Source organism: Mercurialis annua, linkage group LG7 (genome assembly GCF_937616625.2).
Source record: "Mercurialis annua linkage group LG7, ddMerAnnu1.2, whole genome shotgun sequence".
Taxonomy (NCBI): Eukaryota; Viridiplantae; Streptophyta; class Magnoliopsida; order Malpighiales; family Euphorbiaceae; genus Mercurialis; species Mercurialis annua.
Genome location: NC_065576.1, coordinates 38,717,115 through 38,725,438, shown reverse-complemented (window position 1 = coordinate 38,725,438; position 8,324 = coordinate 38,717,115).

The window sequence follows — 8,324 nt, the reverse complement described above, 5'->3', positions numbered from 1 at the left end:
AAATTATACAACTCAAAAAATAGGAGAAACAAACACCACCATACTATTGCAACAAACAACGATAAAACAAGGGTTAATTACATATAAAATCACCACCTTTACACGAATTCTCAAAAATAACACGACCTTTAAAACGTGTCAATTCAGGGCATCACCTTTCATTTATTTTCAAAAATAACATGAGTGCGTTTTTAGATAAAATTTTGCTGATTTGGACATCTAATGGGAGTGCCACGTGTCATGCCACGTCAGCAAAAAGGTCACTAAAAATGTGCTCATGTTGTTTTTGAAAAAAAATGAAAGGTAGTGCCCTGAATTGCCACATTTTAAAGGTCGTGTTATTTTTGCAATTTCGTGTAAAGGTGGTGATTTAATATGTAATTAACCCTAAAAAGGAATAAAGAATAAATAAATTTAGATACTGTTCAACTTGTACCAAATTTCAGCAAGGATGAGAGTCGTACCATAAATCTAAAAATATTTATAAATTTCAACGTGTCTGGCTTAATTTCCTCAAAGGCATATATTTATTTTGAAAAAATAAAAATAAAAAACACTTCATTCTTAATTTTATTTATAAAATCTATTCTAACCTTAAAACTTAATTTTGCTCTCCAATGCTTCATTCATTTCTCAAATTTTACAATTAAAAACAATTTTGCTATTTTATTAATTTTTAATTATTAGTGTTTTTTGTTTTTCTTTTCTTCCTCCTCTTTTTTTTCTTTTCTTCCTTCTCTTTTTTTACATTATTTCTTTATCTATCTCTTATTTTTTTTAATCATTTAATCATTTTTTTCCAAAAAAGTATTAATAATTTTTCTTGCAATTTCTCAAAAATTAAAAAATCGACCAATACATCATTTCTTCATAAGGATTTTAAATATTATTTTATAAATTTTTTTGAAAATATTTTCGTAACTATTTCATCAATTATTTTCAAAAACTGTTAGAAACTTTTATTCAGAACTGTTAGAATCTGTTTTTATAAAATGTTGGAAAATATTTTATTTTATATAAATTTTTTAAAGATTATTTTGGATCCCGCTCAATCCTATTTAATTATAAAAATTATGTCCAAAATTCATAAAATTTAACGATAACGTCTTAAAAATATTTCATGAAAAGTAACCCTCGAAATATTCAGTCAGGACTTATAAATTATTTTATTTTAATTTTCTAAATTTTTCTTATTCCCGGTCACATCCACTTATTAAAATTAAATCACCAAATTTAAATTTTTCAGATCCTATAATTACGATATATTTCTTGGGACACGTGGCAAAGAGCGACGATTAGAAATCACGGTGTATTACATAGAAGTTTGAAATCCGTCGCTAAATCAGTTTTTCCTCGCTAAAAGGTTAAAATTCATTGCTAAATCGGGTTTTTTCTTCTTCAGTAATTTGTTGTTTTCTAGTAGTGGTAATATTTCTATTGCTTACATCTACTCTTAATTAGTACCGGTGTGCACATAGTTCTATTGTCGCTCAATAGGCAGCTTGTTCCATTGGATCCATATCGGTATTAAAAACATATAAAATTTATAAAACATTATTCATATAAAACATTTCGTATATGAAAAATAAATAAATATACTTTACTTAATAATTAAAGTAGTAAATATGAACTTATATTAGTTACTTGATCTTGTTACCTTACTCTATTACCTCCGATTCAGAAACTCTGGTATTCGTTGGATCTATTCACCATTTATGTATTAACATACATAATTGATAACACTCTAGGATCCTAACTCTAGAGTTAACCTCTAAACTCAAACCAATTACCACGTAAAACAAACATCTCGTAAACTCATCTAGTTAACCGATTATCGGTTCAAGCTCCATTTTGAAAAATACTTTCATTTCAAAATTACTTTTCAATTCATCATTCAAAATCATTTTAAAATTCTTTCCACTTCGTCAGCAAAATTCTTAACCTCAAGACTCGGCGTTTAAAACTCATTTCTCGAAAACCAATTTTATTTCTCAAATACACTTTTCATAACTCATAAATCGTTGTCTGAGGCCATACGCTCTCTAGGCCCAATTATCTATATCTCTTTCATCATAAATAACTTTCAAAACACAATTTTTTTTATTCATTATTAAAAACGATACTCAATTTTACAGGACTCTAAATTGATAATACCAAGTTAACTCTAAGCTCTTTTAACCAAAAATTAATATTTTCAAACCATAATCACCAACATCAGCTCATACCTACAAATAAGCCAGCTCATACCTACAAATAGGCCAGCTCATAATTCCATTCAAATAACTAGATTAATTTCTCGAAGTCGACAGAACTTTGACGTTTTTGTAAAAACCATCGAACCACTCAGATTTTACGATTTCTCATCTTATCACTAAAACTTCAAATTGAAATCAATAACTCAAAAGTATCATCTTTCTTAACTCTACAAACTAGCCACACCAAATATACACTGCCGGAAAAACGCTGTTTAGCGACGGAAATTAGCGACGGATTGCCAATCCGTCGCAAAATCTCTGCTTACCGACGGACTTTACCGACAGCTAGCTAACCCGTCGCTAAGACTTGGCGGGACGGTTCCCGCCAAGTATTGCCGACAAATTTACCGACGGATTTATGCATCCGTCGGTAAATTTACCGACGGATGTCCATAGCCGTCGGTAAAGTTTAAATTTCCCTAGGCGGGAAGTTTTCCCCTTTGGGAAATGAGTATATTACCGACGGATATGGAAATCTGTCGGTAATTTTACCGACGGATTTTAGAATCCGTCGGTAAATTAAATGAAACGGTTCGTTTTGCAGAAATTACCGACGGATTGTGGTCCGTCAGTAAAAACTTTACCCTAAAACAGCAGCGAGCCTCCCTTCTTCTTCATTTTCTTCATTTTCCTTTCCCTCTCCTCCACCGCCGGTTTCTCTCCTCCACCGCTGCCTCCCTCTTCTTTTCCCTCTTCTTTTCTTTCCCTCTTCTTCTTTTCTTTCCCTCTCCTTTTCTTTCCTTCCCTCTTCTTTTTTTCCCTCCTCCACCGCTGCTGCTGCTCTGTTCGTTGTCGGTTCAGTCCGCCGGCCTTGCTTCCTCCTGTCGCCAGAAAGGTATGTATTTATTCTTTAAAGTTAGGGTTTAAAATGTAAAATTAGGGTAGTTTAAAATTAAAAAATTAGGGTTGATTTAGGGTTTTAATTAGTTTGTTTTTATTGATTTAGGTAGTTTCTCTCCGCCGGACCCGCTGCCTGCTGCCAGCCCCCCTTCGTCAGACCCGCTTCCGGCTGCCAGCCCCCCTTTGGCCTGCTTCCAGCCCCGTACAGCCCATCTAGGTTAGGTTTTTAATTTTTTTTAATTTGTTTAATTACTTAGTTAGATATTAAATTTGTTATTTTTAATGTTAGTTTATAATTAGATAAATTATACTTAATTAGTTTATGATTAGTTTAATTTGTAGATTATTAGGTTAGTTTATTGAAATTAGATTACGTTAGTTAATTATAATTACAAATAAGCGAAATTACTAATAAATATTTATTAATTATAGAATTGTAAATATTAAATGTGAAAGGAGGTATGATTAAGTAATTGATGGATACCGAATCCTATTCTACTTATAATGGAGCCGAGTCGCTGGAGATCTATTCTCAGACGACACCAGACTCCCGCCCAAAGGGCCGAATCCACCGGATCCGCCTTGACTGGAATACATCATTCGACATCATAAAGACCGAATCCCTGAGGACTCGGACAAAGCACGTCGACCCCGGGATTCGGATAAGATCTCCAAGATCTACACATATTCGGAGTATCTGTCCTATTTGGATACAAATTCCGACTTAGGAAGATAACCTCCAACTTAGGAAGACGAGACTGTTTAGGAATATCTTCCTAAATAGGACTCCTGTCAGAATAAGGAAGGACACTCCTAATCAGGGTCAAATCCTACTAAATAGGAATCACTTTCCTACTACAACTCTGCAAGGTATACATTCGACTACTATAAAAGGAGCTTGAGGTATGCCTAAACACACAACTTATAACAAATACAATTATTCTCTCTTAAGCCTAAACTGACTTAAGCATCGGAGAGCTAATCGGACAAACCGTCCGATTAGCCATCTACACTGTTTTGCAGGATTAATGCCGTCGAGATGCCGGAATCCATCAATTGGCGCCGTCTGTGGGAAAAGCTTTAAAACTTCAAACTCGAATGAGCTTTTCTGAACTCAAAAAAATTCTTATTGAAGGATGGCATCCGACGGGATTAACCAAAAAAATATATATAGATTTAATTAATCGAAAGAGCCAGAGATATAAGAATCATCGTCGATTAATTATAATTGATTGTCCAAAGGAAGCAAGTAACTATGTATTAATGTCAAGAAAAGACAGGTCGTATATTTAGGCCAGAGTTGAATAAAGAAACTCAAAGAAAATAAATTATATTGGACAAGAAAAGAGGAAGCAGGATATATTTTATTGATGGCCAAAAAAGAAAAGAGAAGACATGTGATTGATATATAATGACGATGGAAGCATGATAGTTGGACAAATTTCAAATCATTAAGCCATTAAGTGGGCCAAGCAGGTCATATTCAAACTATAAGCAGGTCAAAAAAGAAGGAAGTTGGCGAGGCAAGAAGATCACAACACGCCATTAAGGAATTTAGTCCTAATGGAAAATTTGAATGGCTAGTTAACCGAAGGGCATCAAATTAGATAATATCTCGCTAGAGATATATATATTTCGAGACACTGTGACCAAAAATTACAGAGAAACAGTTTTTGCTTAAATTTGGAGAATCTAGAAAGAATTCCAACAAACAACGCTACATTTCGGTGGAGGATGTTCTGGAATCATCAAGATCACATCCGAGATCGTCAAATCAAAAATACTATATCATCATCAACGGGAGCTAAATCACGATAAGTTTTCATATACTTTATCTTATATTAAATTAGATTCAATGCTTTTTATGTTCGTTGGAACAATACATGATGAATTTTTTCATACATACTTAAATTTCATAGGCTATATATTAAAATTTGGTTATTGATTTTGATTTCAAAATCAAAGAAAACTATATAATAAACTATTATTTTAGTTTAACTCACACTTTTGTATGATTTCAAAAATATTATGTCTTTAAACTGAAATTCAAAAAATATATTATAAAATATATATAAAAAAAAAGGAATAAGAAGCCAAATATGGCCTAAAGAAGGTATTGCGCCTAAAAAGGCTCGGTCAAAAAAAATATATTGCATGACTACAAAGGACTAATTAGCTAAGAAGGAAATAATCAAATGTAGCATATGGAATCATTAGTTTCCTTTATCAAGTAATAGATTTACTACTTGAATATACAATATCTTCATGAATAAGAAAACCGTTTAATAAAAAATTTATAATGTGAGAATGGATTATATCCTACATAATTTATATAAAATTGCTTGCTATCTTGAACACAACTCTATATGATAAATTTTTATTATATCATGAAGTCCATACAGACATAGAAGATAAAAAAAAAATATTGGAGAATATGAAAGAAGAGACGAGATGTCCTAAATACCAAAAAACTAGGCGAACAACGCCCAACAAAAAATAAAGAACGAAATGGATCGAGAGGCGAAAAGTGAAGCGGCCCAAGAGGCAGAAAGAGAGATGGTTCGAAAGACAAACCGAAGGCGAAACAAACATATAGATGAAGAGAAAGTTTTGATCAGGAGCAAAAACGGTTCAAAGACTGAAGGTCAAGATGTCCTAGAAAGCTGAAGGAAGAAATTGCCCTGAATGCGAAAATAAAACTTGAAGAAACGATCTAAAGACCAAAGGACAAGATGTCCCATGAAGCTAAAGGAAAAGAATAAATCAACAAAATAAAGTGAATACTACACGAAAATAATGAAGAAGGCATAACGCCCCTAGAAACAACGAGAAACAAGAAAAATGCAAGGAATGAAGAAAACAAAAAGATACCACCCGAAAAGGTGAAAACCAAAACGAAGTCATAATTGGACCAAATTCAAGAAGAGAAGAACGAAGGGAAAATGCTCCAACAAAAGCAAAAGACAGAAAATTAGAGCAAAAGTAAAAAGAGCCCCACAAAGCTAATCCAAAAAGAAAAATTAGAAAGACAAAGGCGAATCCTGTGAATTTGCACATCGGAGTAAACCCACATATGTAGCGGAAGAAGATAAGAAAAAATATAATCACGTTGCTAAAGAAAATCAAAACCGAAGAACTCGACCTGGACGACGTGAAACTGAAGTGCTCACCCCTATCAGCAAAAGGAAGAACGAAAACGGCCCAAGAGGCGAAAAACGAAGATATGATCTAAAAAACGGTCATAAATACCCTTTGAGATCGGTGTATTTGTGGGGGAGTTTGAAGGAAAAGATACAAATTCCACGAAGAATGCGATCAAGAAAAGAAAAAAAAAAAGACAAACAATTAGCGGAAGCAAATAACTCAGATCTAGTGATTGCAAAAACAAGAAAAATCCAGAAAAAGGAAATAAAGCGAGAGATGGTGGCAACAGAGCTCCTACAAGGAGTAAAAGAATATAGAAAGCATAACAAAAATCGGTGGCAAGAAAAGAAAAAATAAATATAAAGGCTGAAAGAAGAGAAGAAATAAGAAATCAAATGAATTTTACTCAGAACAATAATGAAGATGGAGAAAGAAATCAATAAAGAGAACACCACTTGAGATCATGAAGAACCAAGCGATGTAAAAATAAAGGAAAAGACCTCGGGCGAAACGAATGAATAAACCAAAAAGGCTCCGCCAAAGAAGAATAAGACAAGGCTTAACCAAGAAGAGACTCGCCTTAATAAGGCTCGGTCAAAAAGAATAAATAAAGAAGGCTCCGCCAAAGAAGAATAAGGCAAAGCTTAAACAAGAAGAGACTCGCCTTAATAAGGCTCGGTCAAAAACAATAAACAAAGAAGGCTCCGCCAAAGAAGAATAAACCAAAACTTAAACAAGAAGAGACTTGCCTTAATAAAGTTCGGTCAAAAAGAGTAAAAAAAAAAAAAAAAAAAACAACAAAAAAGAAAATAAAGCTTGACAAAGATGAATCATCCAAAGAAGACTCATCCAAAGGAGAACCCCAAGAGGGACAAAGAAGATAGATTCGTCTGAACCTTGAAGAAAGCTCCAAGAGGAAAAAAAGGATGAATAAGATAGAAGTCAAAAGGCCCATCATCAAGTATAGACTTTTGGTCATACCCGATGGTGTCAATCGCCCGTCGTCAAGTATAGGTCTTTTGTCATACCCGACGGTGCCAATCGCCCATTGTCAAGTATAGACGTTTGTCATACCCAATGGTGCGAACTATCTTTAATTCATACAACGCAGCAAAGCAGACAGGAATCAGAATAAATAAAGGCGAAACGCCGAAAAACCAGAGTATAGATTTACTCTAAAATAAAGGCGAAATGCCCGACAAACCAGAGTATAGATTTACTCTAAAATAAAGGCGAAATGCCCGAAAAACCAGAGTATAGATTTGCTCTAAAATAAAGGCGAAACGCCCAAAAACCAGAGTATAGATTTACTCTAAAAATAAAAGCAAAACGCCAAAAACAGAGTTTAGATTAACTCTAAAAGCGAAATATCAAAGATCAAAATCAACTCGAAGCAAAATAAAGCGAAAGGCGAATCAACTAAATAAAGCAAAATAAAGCGAAAGACGAAAATGCCAAGAAATATAGGAATGCGAAAGAAAGAAAAACGCCGAAAAATAAGAGAAATGCGAAAGAAAGGAAAAATGCCAATCAAAAGGAATGCGAAAGATCTCAAAACAGAAGACGGAGTCTAAAATGATTCGGGTAAAAATAAGGCCAAGTGCCAAAATAAGGAGACTCACTCAAATCAAAAGAAATAAGGCTACATGCCCAAATCAACGAATCACAAACAACTCGCCCAAATCAGAGGAACAAATCTTAGTAAGGAAGGCAGTCCACCCGAAAAGAATTAAAATCAAGGAAAATCGACGAAATAGATTGAATGACCTGATCTCAAAACGGGCATAAATACCCTATGAGATCAGTGTATTTGTGGAGGAGCTTGAAGGACTCATATCTGTCCAATGAAAAAAACAAAATGAACAAAATGAAAAAGAATTGCAAACAAGAAGAGTCAACTCGAAGAAACAATTACTCATTAAAAGAGTAAACATCAGCTGGAATAAAAGACTTCGAGTAATGAAGATAAAGACAAAGAACACAGAAATGTTGGAATCCGAAAACCAAGAAAAGAAGAATGAACATCAAGAATAAAGAGGAATAAACGACTTAAAATCACAACCAACGAAGATCAAACATAGCAAA